General features: G+C 35.9%; 1 protein-coding gene across 1 annotated transcript in view; it reads left to right on the top strand.

The window, feature by feature from the left end:
• Nucleotides 1–17,306, top strand: part of LOC150080194 (protein Aster-B-like) — a gene marked incomplete in the record, with an annotated part of 482,184 nt that overhangs the window by 332,262 nt on the left and 132,616 nt on the right.

The following is a 17,306-nucleotide window of genomic DNA, read 5'->3' as shown; positions in this document are numbered from 1 at the left end:
AGGAAAGGCTTCAGTTATGCAGACCTTTTCTTACTATTGAATACAGCATGAATTGTCAAACTAATAGAATAAACTTATCTGTGAAAAGATCTAAAACCCTCAAACAGTTCCTTGTTCATTTCAAAAATATACATGGTCTCAGTTCCAATCTAAATGATGCCCATTTCCACTTACAGCAGTGGTTTTCGACCTTTTTTAATAACGGCACCCCTAAGTAATTTATTTTATTTTGTGGCGCCCCTACTCAATTTTCTGCCTGTTTAGATCTGATTCTCTGTGTGTGTGTGTGTGTGTGTGTGTGTGTATATATATATATATATATATATTAAAATAATTTTCCTCCTGGTTTTATTCAACCAATGGGAGAAGAAAAATGTGGGTTACATGGGAATATGTAACAAATACTAAAATACTTAACAGAAGCTTGTTTAAGTGTAGTCATGCTAGATATTTAAGCGTAGTCATGCTATGTTTATCTAACATGACCACACAGTACCATTCTTGATTTCTATATGTAATGTATTTATGTAGTCATAGCCCAGGAAGAGACACTCAGTGCCAAAAGCTTTTATTTTATCAAAAGAAGCAAGTGCAGCAAGCAGCGGGTGAAGCCCCCTAGTTTAATATTAAAAAAATATGTTATATAATAGTTATTACAATAATATAACTATAAACAAAATTACAAATTATATATATATATAATAATTTTATTGCTTATATAGAGGTACTAAATAAACATCAATTATAGATCATCACAAAATTAAAAAGATACCATACACCTTTTTATAATGAAATAAATATATAAATTTTAAAAAAATTATAAGTTTAAGTAACTTAAATCCATATTATGTGGCACCCCTTGAATGTTGTTGCAGCACCCTGGTTGAAAACCACTGACTTACAGCCTACCAAACCCCATGTACTTTTTTTGACAGAATCCCAGTTATAAGTTGATTCAACGACTACTCATCTGAGTTATCCGAATTATTGGCTGTATGATTCCTTTTGCTTCAAAGGTAGTATTGTGCATATGTCTGCTCTGATGTTATCTGTCAGAGATGTAGTAATCTGAAATCCCTCTTTTCAATATTCTCTGGCTTAAAATTTCTCTACTATATTTTGTCAAATTCATCTGTTGCATCTATCATCCTCCCAACTCCACTAATCACTTGGAGCTCATTGACTTCCTCCCTTTGAAACTTGACTTCCTCCAGTCCAACTTTCTTAATAGTGAAGTAATTTTTCTTGGTGATTTTAATTTTCACACTCCAGCTGGCTTTCGTTTTCTAGTCACATGTACCCAGCTGGTTGATATGCTGAGGCTTTTTGCAATTTCTAGTGACCTCGCAGAGATTGTGCAAGGTCATTAGTAATGGTCTCTTCTCAAATGGAGCCTTTCTCTTGTGGCCATTCTCAACTTCATGTTGTTTGGCATTACAAGAATGCGAATTGGGATGATCTGCAAGATTTCTTTTCTTCATTTCCTTGGTTAGATTACTGTTTTAAATCTTCTGCTGTCAATGTTGGTGCAGATCGTGTCAGTGAAATTATTCTTGTAGGGATGAAATTCTTTAATCCTCAGTGCACCTTAAATTCCCATCCTTTATCTAAATCTTGGTTTTCCAATAAATGTGCTAAGGCTGTTCAAGATAAGAATGTTGCATATCACAATTGGCTTTCATCCAAACTTCTATGTTAATTTTCTGCCTACACCAAAGCTTGCAACAATTTTAAAGCAGTCATTAATTAGTCAAAGCTAGATTTTGAGCAGGCTAAGAAGAGGAAACTTGCCTCGTCCAACTGGTCATCGAGCATTCTGGTCTCTTGCCAAAGCTTTTGGCTGTTTATTTTGCCCATCACTTTTCCCACCTCTGTCAAAACTAAATAGTTCTTTTGCCACTTCAGTCAGAGATAAAGCTGACCTGCTGGCATCCCAATTTTCTTCCAACTCATTTAGTGAGATCTTGGTGAGACCTATTACCATTTACAGCACACTCCATTCAGTACCTCTTGTGGTCTTCCAATAAAAGAAGGATTTTGAACAATCTTAATGCTAAGTAATCTCCAGGTCCTGATGGTATTTCTTCACTCGCTCTTAAACCTGCTCCTTACTCCTGTTCTTCTGTGTTGCCTTTTTTTCACTTTCCTATTGTACAGGTGTTTTCCCTTTTATTCGGAAATTTGCTCATATTAATCCAGTTCTTAAAAGGGTTGACAAGTCCTTCCCATTTACTCATCGTCCTATTTACACTTACTTCTGCACTTTCTAAAGTAATGGAGAAATAAATTATCACCAACTCTTAAACTATCTAGGAACCTTCCATCTAATTAATGATTGTCAGGTATGAAGCTTATATGCCAGTAAATGAGCTTCCATAATAATTATGATTTTCCTGTTGTTTTTTGTAATTGGATATCCAGTTTTCTCACTGAAGGTGATTGTAGATGGCTATCTGTCTTCTAACTTCTTTATGTAGGAGTGTTCCCCAAGGTAAGAATGTTTCATAGGTTGTATCATAGGTTGTAAGAATGTTGCATCAGTTCTTTTTCCCACTGTTTTCCTCTTATATATTAATGACCTTCCCTCGACTGGATGTGAGATATCTTGCCTTCCATAACTAGCTGTCACTTCTTAAATATCCATTACTAATTCCTTAAATGCTAATCTCCAGGTAATTCTCCAGTAGGGCAAAAATAACTTAGTTGATTTCAATCCTTCTAAAACTCAATCCTGTCTTATATCTTGCAAAAATGATTCCTATGCTTATCTTCAATAACACTCTGATTTCTAGACAAGATCATATATCTCTATTGGGGATTACCCTGACTTCTAATCTCTCTTGGCATAAGCAAATACAAATATTGCTTCCTCTGCATCTAAAATAGTTGGTTTTGTCTTTCTCTCTTGGCATTGCTTTTCTTCCAGACTTCTTTATCAAAAGATAAAGAAGTTCACGCTGTACAAATTGCAATTCCACTCTACCACATCTGGGTCAGTGCCCCCAAAGCCTCTCTCAGGCTTTGAGATTTTATTCAAAAGAGAGCAGTTAGGTTAATTAATGTCTCATCTCTAACAGATTCTCCACTGTCTCATAGATGGTCTGTTTCTGCTGCGTGCTCTTTCTGTAGATACTTCCATGGGCATTGTTCTTCTGAATTGGCATCTATGATTCTCTCTCTCTCTCTCTCTCTCTCTCTCTCTCTCTCTCTCTCTCTCTCTCTCTCTCTCTCCCTCCCCCCCCCTCAGTCAACATCCTTTTACTGTCCAACTTTAAACTCACAGAACCAACTTCTCTTCTTTCTCATTTATTCATTCATCTTTTGTTTTCTGGAACAATCTTCCTTCATGCATATTTCCTAAAAATTACAGTCTACAGAAGTTCAAGTGTAATGTCCAAAAATATCTTCTTTCATCTTCTCAACCTTCAACCCATGCACAGTACTAAGTACTATAGATTCTAATACCTCTCATTTGGAGTTTTCATAAAAAAACAAACGGTCAAAATGAAAACACACTGTGATTAACAACTGCTATTCAGCCAACTAATACAGAAGAAACCATAACACAGAGTGCCTAAAACTAAACTGCTAATGATCACTTCTAGTCATCAACCAACTCAATAAAATCATAACTGAAAAGAAAATACAAATACTACTACTCCAGGAGCCTTATTCTTACAAAGGAGTTCGAAAGGGATTTTCTAGCTGGCTGCCAGATTGTAGCATCAAACACTGTCACCATTGGATCTGGAAGTAATGCTGTGGCTCGGTGCTGAACTGCAATAGTAATAATAGTAATAACAAGCTCCCTTCATATATTGGAATTTACAATCTACAGAAATTCCAGTCTAATGTCAACAAGTATTTTTCTTCTTTTCATCCTTCTACCCCTCTATGGTACTACGTTCTATAGATTCTAGTACCTCTCATGCAAGGGGTTCTCATAAAAAAAAAAAAAACTTGTGAATGTCTATAGTTTGTGTAAGTTAGTATATAACAGAGCTATAATTCTCAATACATTCTACGTTCATTTCAATATTTGTAGAAGAATAAGAGGATGTTACCTCAATATGATATGTAGAACACTTCTATATGAAATTCTCCAGAAATTAAAACAAATCAAGATTAACACAAAATGATTACAATAAAAATCAATTGAAAACAATTATAAAAAAACAATTAAAAATTCAAAAAACAATTAAACAATTAATTAAAAATTTAAAAAATGATTACAAAATTAATTAAAATGTTTAATATAAATTACAAAGGAATGGAAATTATGGATTGTGTGTGAGCTTGAATCTTAAATAGAGAGATTATTTGTCTTCAAGTATGCACATAAAAGACCACGAATCAGAGATTAGATATAGACGGTGACATTAATAGAATTCTCGTGTAATTTAATTTCGATGGTTTCTCCAATTAAATGTCTCATATAATTACATTGGACGCTTAAGTATTCTGGCCTCATTAAATAAAAATGCATGGTTTTTGTTAACGGCATGAAATGCTAATTCAGACACTGCTGAATGAGAAGCACGAACTGAGGAAGCATGCTGTTTTACTCGAACGTTCAGCGGAAATCAAGTTGAGCCTTGGTAAGACGAGTCGCAATCACTGCAAGAAATGTAAACCAAGTCATTAATTTGTGTTCTGAAAGAGGAAAGGACTGAGCCATTGTTCAGCACAGCATGTAATTTGCATATTGGTCTGGCCACAGTCTTAAATTCGGTATCTTTAAAGAATCAGTTAAGCTGTTTGTGCCACTGTTCAATGTATGGGACAAAAATAAAGTATTTTTTGATGTTACTATTGTTGGTTGGTGTAGTTTTTTGTATCCTATCCTTGGCTTGTACCCTAATTTGTATTGTGACAAAGAGGTAACTCCTATTTAAGAATCTACTGGTTAATATATATATTTCTGAGTCAAAAGCAGATTCCGTTGTTGAATGTTTATAAGCCTTGAGAAATTGATTAAAGATAATAGACCTTTTGTAGGTGATGTTATTATTTGGTTTTTAGAAGCATTAGCAACTAAGGCCATATTACTTGGGGATATGCGGTGGTCATTCCCTGACCTTTCTGCATCCTCCATATTTGGTGGTCAAGGGCTGGAACCCCGGTCTAATCAAGAAGCATGTGCTATGCACTACTGCTCCTGTCCACCTGGCTATGGAGGCGCCCTTTTGTAGGTGAATGGGTGATAGCTGTTATAATGTAGAAGCATACCAGTGTTTGTTTGTTTGTTTATAATAGATGTTAAATTGAATTTTATTCGTGTTCCGAGTAAGCATGAAATTTAGAAAATTTAATTCTCTCTCTATTTAAGATTCAAGCTCGGACATAATCCATAATTTCCATTCCTGTGATCACAACCTATGGTTGAAAAGCAATGTCAGCTTCAGGAAGGAAAAATCATTTTTCAAAATTTACTTTAAACTTTTTAATTAATTTTGAATTGTTTTTTGAATTTTTAATTAATTTTTTAATTGTTTTTTTGGATTGTTTTCAGTTGATTTTTTTACTGTAATAATTTTTTGTGTTAATTTTTGAGAGTATAATATGGAGTGTTGTACGTTTTATATTGAGGTAAATTTCTCTTATTCTTCTACAAATATTGAAATCAATGTAGAATGTATTGAGCATCATAGCTCTGTTATTTACTATCAAATTCATATTTTAAACTCTTGTCGACTATTCCATTCACTTCCTTCCTCTCCAGGCATAACTTATTGATACACACAATTATGGGAGATTTTTTTGAACATTTTGGTGCAAAAATATATTAGATTGACACTTAAGATACTCAGCCCAAATTTACTATATTTCTTTCCTAAAATATTGTCTTCAAAACAGTATTCTGAAATTTACCAAGGTCAGTTTAAATCATAAAATTTCGGGCATGAAGGAGCTAGCACTTGCCACAACATGGCATAATATAGTTAAACTTGCCTTAAAACCTCGGTATTCCAATAAACAAAAATACCTTTCCCAGGTTAGGAAATTTCACAACAAATTAAAAAATTATCTACATACAAATAATTGGTCTGTATTGAAGACCTCCATAGATTTGCGACGTGAAGCACACACCACAGAAATAAAAAATAGACACATTAGCAAAATGAATGCATTACATTCTTGTGGGTATCAAAGCAGGTTCATACAAGTTCAAACACATGTTTATGAGCTTTTGACCCAGTGCATAAGAGTTCATTGACTACCCTCCCACATGCCTACAACATGCTAACACACATTCAGAATGCTTCAGCTAGTTCTCGAACACCCCCCTCGCCCAATGTTAAATGTACATACATATCAACAGATTACAAATCTTTCCTCGTATACACTATCCTACGCTATCGCTTCCTACTCCATCAGATGCTCAGACGAATCCAGGACGTCGATGCCGACACAGAAATTGGCTGTTAACCGACACTATAGGCACAGGATTCTGGGTCCCACACAGACACAGGGCATCCTCGAAACCATCTAGTCACATTCAAATTCACCCCAGGTTCCCTCCAATAAGAAATAGTCAACGAAGGTACAGACAGTCTGCAAAATGAAAAGCCTTCTCTTCATCGCATCCAAGCCAACATGCCACTTTAATGCTCTGGTTAATTACTGAGCCAGTGGTATGTGTATCAACTGCTTTTGGTCATGCTGTTCTCTTCCACAAGCTGTGAAGACAAAAATCGGGACTTTCAAGTGTATAAAGTGTCATTTTGTTAATTTAATTTAAATGTTACACCAGTATTTATTTAATGTCATTTTTATGTTATCTTAATATTTTTGTAACCTAATGCCATTATGGAAGTCATTGTATCATTTTATTAATGTCCTATGTCATTTGATGTTATTTAATTTAAATGCCCTATATCACTTAATGGCAGTTTATTTATTTCTGTAATATTTCTGGTTGTTCTCATCTCTATAAGTGGCCTCTAACCACTGGCCTTTTGGCCGTGAAGGGACATTGCAACACTATCCTATCAAGTAACTGTCACAATTGAAGGTGGTGCAATAAAAGACTCTCTCTCTCTCTCTCTCTCTCTCTCTCTCTCTCTCTCTCTCTCTCTCTCTCTCTCTCTCCCCAAAGGATTAAATTATTAGATTAGGTACCTTTCAAGGTACCTAAAAAACAGTTTGTAATAGACATTGAATTTGGAAGCGATTATGGCGGTGATGCTGGTTTGTTTATATCCATAGTTGTCTAGTAATTTATGGCTGTTTCAGCTACAAATTTCACTGAAAATTATCTGATCATCGAAAGCATTCACCTTTTTAGCATATTTCAGCAGAAGAAATATTGAAGAGAAAGAGGCTTTGATGTAATACAGTCAGACGACCTCTGGAAACCAGGTGAAAACCTGTTGTAATCAGCCTTCTGCACTAAGTGGGGCTCTGCTGTAGTCACCTTTCCTCTTCAAGAGCATCTCATGGAGTTCATGACTCTTCCTATGATTAAAGCCGGCCCCCTTTCAAAATCGACCATGTAGTAGGCAGTGGAATACCACCACATTATCTGATGCCACAGAGACCATAACGAAACCAACTAAAAAAAACTGCTGTTAAAGGAAGACCAGCAACTAGGTGGAAGGGTGGGATCAGTGAATTTTTGGGCATGACATTTTGCGATGCCACTAGCATAGCATATGATCGATGCAGTTGGAGGATTTTGATGGTGGCCACAACAGCTCCTCGGGGAACTATGTGACTGGAAGAAGAAGAATGTTCCACAAAAAGATTTATTTGTTCGACACCAAGTGGTGAATAACATAAAAGACACACAATGTCCTAAATTGAATAGACATGGAAGTTCAGCTTTATATGAACTTTGAAAAAATAAATAAAGACATTATTATTCGGGGGAGCAGATAAAGGAGATATAGTTGTAATACTCAATAAAACTGATTATATAAATAAGTTAGATTCAATTATATCAGATACCTCCACTTATCTTGAAGTAGACCTGGTACTCTTTACCAATTTGGTCAATCAGTACAATAAAGCGTTAACTGAGTATCGAAAAAATGACTGCTGTATGTCTCAGCTGAAGGAATCGAAGGTCAGAACATACAACATTCCTTCACTTTTCAGTCAGATAAAACTGCATATGACCGGATTTCCTATTTGGCCCATTGTTTCTTACAGAAACTCAGCATTTTCATCATTAGCCACACAAGTATATGATACATTATTTAATAACCTTAAGGACTGTATAAAGTGTCATTTTGGCGATAATGATAATTTATTCTCATTGGATGTTACTTCGTTATATATGAATGTAGATGTTGAATACACATTAGATATTCTTTGGGATATGTTAAATAATAACTCTATACCGATTCATTATACGAAGCTTCCTATTAAAGAAATTTTCACTTAATTAAACTCTTAGTTGAAACTATCTATATCACCTTTCGACACAAAGTGTACAGATAAATTTTTGGTTTGCTAATGGGATTGAGTCTTAGTGGCTTAAATTGGAGGGCTGTCTCTCAATGATTGAGCATATACATTTGATGGCTTTTCTACCCTATATCACTTACTATGGGAGGCATTTAGGTGATGTTCTGGTTATTACTGCTAGTAGCACTATTGAAGACATTTTACATTCGTTTAATAATATTCATCCTAGACTCCATTTTACATTGGAAAGAGAAAATACGGATACTAAGTCATTAAATTTTTTAAATTTCACACTTATTCAAGATGCAAATAAAATCCAATTTGTCATCTATCGCAAAAAACAAACACTGGTATGCTTCTACATTATAACAGCTATCACCCATTCACCTACAAAAGGGCGCCTCCATAGCCAGGTGGACAGGAGCAGTAGTGCGTAGCACACGCTTCTTGATTAGACCGGGGTTCCAGCCCGTGCCCACCAAATATGGAGGATGCAGAAAGGTCAGGGAATGACCAGCGCATATCCCCGAAGTAATATGGCCTTAGTTGCTAATGCTTCTAAAAACCAAATAACAACATCACCTACAAAAGGTCTATTATCTTTAATCAATTTCTCAAGGCCTATAAATATTCAACAATGGAATCTGCTTTTGACTCAGAAATACATATATTAACCAGTAGATTCTTAAATAGGAGTTACCTCCTTGTCACAATAAACCAAATTAGGGTACATGCTAAGGATAGGATACAAAAAACTACACCAACCAAGAATAGTAACATCAAAAAATACTTTATTTTTGTTCCATACATTGAACAGTGGCACAAACAGCTTAACATATTCTTTAAAGATACCAAATTTAAGATTGTGGCCAGACCAATACAAAAATTACACGCTGTGCTGAACAATCACTCAGTCCTTTCCTCTTTTGCAACACAAATTAATGACTTGGTTTACATTTCTTGCAGTGATTGTGGCTCGTCCTACCAAGACTTAACTTGATTTCCACTGAATGTTCGAGAAAAACAGAATTCTTCCTCAGTTCGTACTTCTCATTCAGCATCATCTGAATTAGCCTTTCTTGCCATTACCGAAAACCATACATTTTTAGCATTAGTAGAGGCATATGATGCAAGAAAGCAAGCTTATACAGCATCAGCCAAAAACAAAAGAAAAAAAAAAAAAAAACCTTTCCATTTCACCCATCCATTTGCTCCAAATGTTTGTCTAGTTCTGCCTTGAATTTATTTAAGCTGTCCACTTCTACAACAACTGATGGAAGTTTGTTCCAGCATTCAACCATCTGCTGCTAAAGGCGAATTTCTGTACATCTATTCTACAACTGTTTTTTCTCAGTTTGAATTTATGTCCTCTCAGGGGATTAACCTTGACCAGAGGTAGAATCCCATCAACGTTGAGCTTGCTCAAACGATTCAAGGCTTTATACACCTCAATCAGATTACCTTGCAGGTTCCTAGTCTCCAGACACTTTTTTTTTTACTGTTTTCAACTTCTACTGTAATAATTTTACGTTAATCTTTTATTCGTTTTAATTTCCAGAAAGTATCATATAGAAGTGTTCTAAGTATCATATCGAGGTAAATTTCTTTTATTTTTCTACAAATAGTTTGTGCAAGATGTATTCCCAGAAACTTTTCCATTTGTGACAAACATCAGAGGATGGAATCATCAAAAGAGAATTTAAAGTGAATTCTTGTTAATCCAAATTGGTTTTTATCCCACTTTGTTGCTGATGGCGAAAGATTAATTTTTATTAATCCAATTTAGAAAGCATGCAGTGGAAGCATAAGGGATCTCCAAACATGAAAAGGTTTCAAACTGAAAATTTACTATAACACAAAATGATTCTTGTGAATTAATTACCTTGCACCCAAAACTATAATAACAGGGGATTATTATACCAGCTTTATGAGAAAGTTAAAAACTTTCAATTACAAAACAAATTACAAAAACTTTTTTTGTAATTTGGGCAAAAAACACAAAGCAATTTGGGTCATTGGATTTTGCTTTTCCATAACAATGTGCTCTTGCACAATGTCTGGGTTTCACTAGGTTACAATTTATGAATGTGGATTTGAACATTTAATTCCTCTTTCCCCCATATAGCTCAGATCTGACTCCAAATAACTGTTTGTTCAGAAATCTCAGGACCCTTCTTCCTGGAACTCACTTTAAGATGCAGCTAAAAGCAGTTATGAAAGCCTGGTTTGATGTCCCGTCTGAAGATTTTTTTTGAAGGATTAACCCCTTTGATGATTAAATATAATTAATATATTCAACTTTAGGGTGAATACATTGAAAAATCTTTATGCCTACATTTTACTCCGTTTTCAAAACTCTTTGATCACCCCTTATACTGTTGCTATTGAGAAAGGCTACATAAGCAGTCAGAAGCTTTAGCAGTTTTTAAATTTTTAACAGTATTTAAAACTTTCAAATTTTATTTTATTTAAAACTTTTTCAGCTTTTATTTTTATATTACTTATTCATTGTTTTTAATGGATTCTACAATATATTTTATTATTTACAGTAAACTCTTTAAAATCCAGCACATTTTAAAAAAAAAATCAACATTTTACAATCAGAAATATTTAGAAAGGAATCTGACACCCACATCAATGATTGCATTTATCTTTACAAATGTTCAAAGGAGGAGGTTTTTCTTTATAAGATGTTTGCAGGAACTATCTCGTTCTTTAATCTGTTTTTGTGGTCAGCAGAATTTAAACTACATAGATAATCCAGTAGTCTTAAGCTTCACAGCAAGTGAGAAGTTCTCAGAAAAAAGAAGATCCTAAACATCTTAATAGGGAAAAGTATATCCAGGGAGGACTAGTCAAATTAAAATTAATTTAAAATTAAATTTTTGAAGCCTTAATTTAAATTTAATAAGCAATTAATCAATTATCACTATCATTACGAAGAATAGCTCTGTGTGGGTGAAGTTTTTACAGTTCCAGCTAATAGAGAAGTTTTTCTTAAATTTTTATTGACTTAAATTGGGATATTCATTTATTTTCTAGATGTAGGTTTATATATTCCTAATTACGATACTTAGTTTATTTGAACTTAAAGATTTTGTAGGTTATTACTTAGTATCGGTAAGGGTATCCACATGTTGGACAAGATTTTGCAGTTCCGGCGAACGCTAAGTTTTTAATTATGTTTAGCTGTTTTATTGAATTAATTGTTATGTTAAATTAATTTCTTTAAGTAGCTTATAGTTCTAGTCAAGCTCTTTGGTTTATTTTGAATTTAGATAGCAATTTTGAAAGTAATACTTAGTGTCCATAGATTTTAGGTTCATAACTTGCAGCCGTTTTATACGATACAACGTATATCCCAAACTAGATAGCATAAGGTTTAACATAAAACTAGATAGCGGAACACGTAGAACTGTGTTAGAAATCTGTTAGATTAGTATAGTTATTTGTTATTTTGTTATTTGGTTTTTATTTTAGGAGCATTAGCAACTAAGGCCATATTGCTCCGGGGATATGCGGTGGTCATTCCCTGACCTTTCCACATCCTCCGTATTTGGTGGTCACGGGCTCGAACCACGGTCTAGATTAGTATAGTATAGTATTATCAATTAATCAGTAAAATTTATTAATCTTATTAAATTTCATTGTTAATTAAATTGTACTTAAACTGAACCATGACCCAGACTAGAGCAGCAAAGCAACACTCACAGATTAGCCAGAGTGCTGTGGCTTGGGGAGAACCGAAGGGAGAAATTCTAGAATGCATCACAGTCTAAAAAAGTGTGAAATGTTTTCAGACATGTATAGGCCTAATGACTCGAATGAGTACAATGAACAATTGTACAGAGAAATAGAGTGGCCTAATAAATCGGAATGTCTTATAATGGGGGATTTTAACTTCCCAGATATTGACTGGAACTTGTGGGTTGGTCACTCACACACTAGTCAGACTTTTGTGGATTTATTGGATGATTGCTTTCTGCAGCAGCATGTTCGAGAGGCAACCAGAGAGAGAGAGAGAGTAATACTCTTGATCTGGTTATCAGCAGTGATCATTCGTGTATTAAGAATTTAATAAAGGAACCACTAGGTGGCAGTGATCACAGTGTACTGATGTGGAATTTACTTAAAGATTTAATCACCATCAAGGGTAAAGGAAAGGGTTTTTGCTTCCATAAAGATGAGTACAGTGGTCTCAGAAAGTTTTTAAATTTTGTACAGTGGGATCAACTGACGATGTTACCAACAGTAAATTCTAAGTGGGAAGCATTCAAGGAATTAATCGTGGATGCTACTAAAAGTTTCATACCTATTAAGAAATATTGTTCAAAGTTTAGGCCTAAATGGTTATCTAATGAACTAATGAGACTCGTAACAGAGAAGAAAAATGCTTGGGATGCATATAAATTATCAAGCGACTCAGAAGCGTACGGCAGAAATAAGCTAGTCTGTAATCAGGTGACAAAGGAGGTTAGGCAGGCGAAGGCAGATTACGAGAAATCCTTGGCAAAAGATACTAAGAAAAACAGCAAGGATTTCTTTACTTATATAAACTCTAAAAGGAAGGGGATGAATCTGATTTGTCCACTTGACATCGATGGTTCGACTGTTGATGATCCTGCTCAAAGAGCAAACAAACTGAATGAGTATTTTGCATCTACATTCACACATGAGGAATTATTAAGGTTTGAAAATGGCAGAAGGTTATCAAATTGTAGCAAGATACTTAATGATTTTGTAATAACTGAGAGCAAAGTGGAGGAGAAATTGTTGAAGTTAAACATAAGAAAAGCATCTGGGGTGAATGGGATCTATCCAGTTATATTAAAGGAAGCGGCAAAGCAACTAAGCAAACCCTTAGCCATAATTATGACAGCATCCTTGGACTCGGGAGGTTCCCACGGACTGGAGATGTGCAAATGTATCCCCAGTTCACAGAGGGGGATCGAAGGATGACACGAGTAATTACAGACCAGTTAATTTAACTTCTGTTCCAGGTAAAATAATGGAGTCACTGGTTAAAGATGCATTGCAGGATCATCTAGAGAAGACTGCAGCAATAATTCAGACACCGCATGGGTTTGTTAAGGGAATGTATTGTCTGACAAATTTGATAGGATATTATGATGTGGTTACAAAGGAACTGGATGCAAAAAATAATTTTGATATCATATATTTGGATTTCAGGAAAGCTTTTGACACTGTTGTGCATGGAAGACTATTGTACAAATTGGAGCAGAATGGTATTAAGGGTAAGTTGCTACAATGGATAAAAGGATGGTTAAGTGGGAGAAGACAGATGGTTGTAATCAATGGGTGCTGCTCTTCGTGAACTAATGTTATTAGTGGAGTCCCACAGAGTTCGGTGTTGGGTCCACTTTTATTTTGTATATTTATTAATGATATTGATGAAGGTATATCAGGCTTAATGTCGAAGTTTGCAGATGATACAATGGTTGGCAGGGTTGTTATCAATAATGTACAAATTGGAACAGAATGGTATTAAGGGTAAGTTGCTACAATGGATAAAAGGATGGTTAAGTGGGAGAAGACAGATGGTTGTAATCAATGGGTGCTGCTCTTCGTGAACTAATGTTATTAGTGGAGTTCCACAGGGTTCGGTGTTGGGTCCACTTTTATTTTGTATATTTATTAATGATATTGATGAAGGTATATCAGGCTTAATGTCGAAGTTTGCAGAGTTGTTAATGACAGTAATGGCAGTGTGCTACTGCAACAGGATCTAGATAATTTGGGCAGTGGATTAAGAAGTGGCAACTGAAGTTTAACCTTGACAAATGCAAAGTACTGCATATGGGTAGAAATAACCCCAGAGAAAAGTACCAGCTGTGTCGTACTACACTTAAGGTGGTAGAAAATGAAAAAGACCTGGGAGTAATTGTGCAGTGAGATATGAAGTTTTCTGAGCAATGCAGACAGGCTGCCAGGGCAGGTCATGGGGTTTTGTCAATGATATATAGGAATTTTGCTAGCAGGGAAAAGGAGGTGATTATCCCTCTGTATAAGGCAATGGTCAGGCCACGCCTTGAGTACTGCGTTCAGGTCTGGAAGCCTCATTTTAGGAAGGATGTAGATTTGCTTGAACGCGTACAGAGAAGGGCAACAAGATTGATGAGGGGAATGAAGGATCCTCTTACCAAGAGAGGCTTAAGTTCTGCAAATTGCAGTGGCTGGAGACTAGGCACCTGTGTGGTGATCTGATTGAGGTGTATAAGGGTTGAGCACCTTGAATGGGTTGAGCACCTTGAATTCTGATGGGATCCTTCCACTTGTTCAGATTACGAACCTAAGGGGGCATAAATTCAAATTAAGAAAGGACAGTGTAGAATAGATGTGTGGAAATTTGCCTTTAGCCAGCGGGTGGTTAATTGCTGGAACAAACTTCCATCTGTTGTTGTGGAAGTTGATGGGTTGAATAAATTTAAGGAGGAAGTGGACAGGCATTTGGAGGGAATGGTGTGTTTTTTTTTTTTTTTTTGGCTGATGCTGCATAAGCTCATACACTTACTTTCTTGCATCACATGCCACCACTACTACTACAGGACATGATCCAGCCGAGGAGGATGTTGTTGTGCATGCTAGGTGCAGAGACTGTGAGGAAATTAGATGCCAACTCAGCGTTCTGACGGGCATCTATGAGAGTTTGAGGTGTAGGTTAGATGCCCTCAAGGAAATTAATAAGAGGGGCCCCATCAAGGTCTCACCTGCCAACCTCAATGACAGATTTCACTTCTGTGCCTCAGGCAACACAGCAGCAATCTCCAAGGCAGAATGCGCTGGTCCCACAGAAAGTAGTTATTGTTGGTGATTCTATTGTCAGCAAGACTGGGAATATATTAGACAAAAAGGATAGGTAAAACAGGACCAGGGGTGTTGTCTACCAGGGGCAAAAGGTGAAGACTTTGTAGAGAAGATATCATCTTTTAAGGGCACAAAAGGTGATATTGTTGTACACGTTGGCACTAATGACCTTAAAAGTAAAAGATCTGCAGGTCAACGTTGAAAATAAAAGTCACGAGTTAGGTTTGAATTTGAAAATATCAGAATAGGAGGGAGTAAATGATGAGAGCCTTGTCAATCAATTTGGCCCGGGAGAGATTATGCATGGCTCATGGGGTAGAATTTTTTTCAGCATGGTCTGTGCTTGTTCACAGGATAGACTGCTTCTACAGGGATGGCATACACTTAAATTGAAAGGGTGCAAGAGTTCACTGATGGTATCGAGGCAGTGTTAGGTGCGTTGGAAAACTGCTAGCTTTGGGGGGGGGATTCACAGACTAAAAGATTAGCAGTAGTTGCAGGCAGAGTTGAAAGCAATTCTTATACTACTTCTATTGTACTGAGCACCTATAAAACAAGTTGCTGTGGATTTAAGAGCTGCTGTGAGTTGCCATGGAACAAGTAGATACATTGGCTGTGTTAGTGTAACTAAGAGTAAGAACTGATGCATGTATACTTGCATGTATGCCAATGCTAGAAGTATAGCAAATAAATTTGAAGTGCTAATCAAGGCATGAAAGGCAGATATTGTTGGGATATCAGAGACTTGGTGTCACACAGATATAAGCAGTGCAGAATTGAAATTTGGGGAGTACAATGTGTACAGAAAGGGAGGAGGGGTTATGCTGTTAGCTAAGGAACACAAAATCTAAGGAAATGCATCCAGATGACATGGGTGGACAGTGCAATATTGAGTAAGTTTGGTGTGACATAGACACTATGAGCAAAAAAGCCTGCATGCTCTGGATTTATATTAATAATAATTATTCAATTTTTGCTGTGTTTCACAATAATTTATTATTATTGTCATAAACACTGGGAAAGAGAAAATGGGAGTAGAAGTATGTTATAGGCCTAATGATTCTGATGAGTACAACGAACAATTCAAGGCATCAGAGTGCAGGGAAATAGAGTGGGCCAGTAAATCAGAATGTCTTGAAATCGGGTATTTTAACTTTCCAGATATTGACTGTTACTTGTGGGTTCGTCACTTGCAAGCAAGTAAGACTTTTGTGAATTTATTGGAGGATTGTTTTCTACAGCAACATGTTCAAAGGGCAACCACAGGGGGCAATACTCTTGATCTGATTATCACCAGTGATGACTCATGCATTATCAATTTACAGATAAAGGAACCACTAGGTGACGGTGATCAAAGTCTACTAATGTTGGATTTACTTAAAGATGTATCTACCATCAAGGGTAAAGGGAAGGTTTTATGTTTTCGTAAAGTAACTACATTGGTCTCAGGCAGTTTTTAAATTCTATACAGTGGGATCAACTGATGATGTCAAAAAACAGTGAATTCTAAATGGAAAGCCTTCAAGGAATTAATCATGGAAGTTACTAAGTTTTTCATACCAACTACAAATACTGTTCAAGATTTAGACCTAAATCAATGTCAGATGAACTAATGAGGCTCGTGGCAGAGAAGAAAAATGCATGGGATGCATATAAATTACAGGTAACACAGAAGCCTATGGCCAATATAAGCAAGTCTGTAATCAAGCGACAAAGGAGCTTAGGCAAGTGAAGGCTGATTATGAGAAATCCTTGGCAAAGGACACAAAGAAAAACAACAATGACATTTTTGCTTATGTAAATTCTAGAAGGAAGGGGATAAATCAGATTGGTCCACTCGATATTGGTGGTTCGACTGTTGATGATCCTGCTCAGATAGCTGACAAACAGAATGAGATTGTGCATCTACATTCACACATGAGGAATTCTGTAACGAAGGGGAGGACAGAAGTTTACTAAACTCTAACAGGGAGCTAAATGATTTTGTAATAACGGAGAGCAAAGTGGAGGAGAAATTGTTGAAGTTCAACAAAAAAAAAGGCACCTGAGGCAGATGAAATCTATCCAGT

The sequence above is a fragment of the Mastigoproctus giganteus genome, chromosome 9, assembly GCF_048544385.1.
Source record: "Mastigoproctus giganteus isolate SK-2022 chromosome 9, ASM4854438v1, whole genome shotgun sequence".
NCBI lineage: Eukaryota > Metazoa > Arthropoda > Arachnida > Uropygi > Thelyphonidae > Mastigoproctus > Mastigoproctus giganteus.
Note: the sequence above shows the minus strand (reverse complement) of the source record. Positions and strands in the feature narration are given on the sequence as shown.